Genomic DNA, 257 nt, shown 5'->3' with positions numbered 1-257 from the left:
AGATGCTGTCAACTTGAGATACGAGGGAAGTGAGATGCGAAGGAAGGAGTGAAGTGGGAGGAAGATGCTGAGGAAAAGATGCGACGGAGAGTGTAAGAGAAGGAGAAAGAAAAAAGGATACAAAGTGTGACACGTGAGGGATGCAGGGGGGGGGGGGGTGATGAGATGAGACTGAGAGTGAGACGTAAAAGAGGGAGTGAGGGAAAAGATGCTGAGGGCGAGATGAGCAAGAGGGATGGAGGAAAGGATGAGAATGA

This window comes from Penaeus monodon, chromosome 30 (genome assembly GCF_015228065.2).
Source record: "Penaeus monodon isolate SGIC_2016 chromosome 30, NSTDA_Pmon_1, whole genome shotgun sequence".
Classification (NCBI taxonomy): domain Eukaryota; kingdom Metazoa; phylum Arthropoda; class Malacostraca; order Decapoda; family Penaeidae; genus Penaeus; species Penaeus monodon.
Note: the sequence above shows the minus strand (reverse complement) of the source record.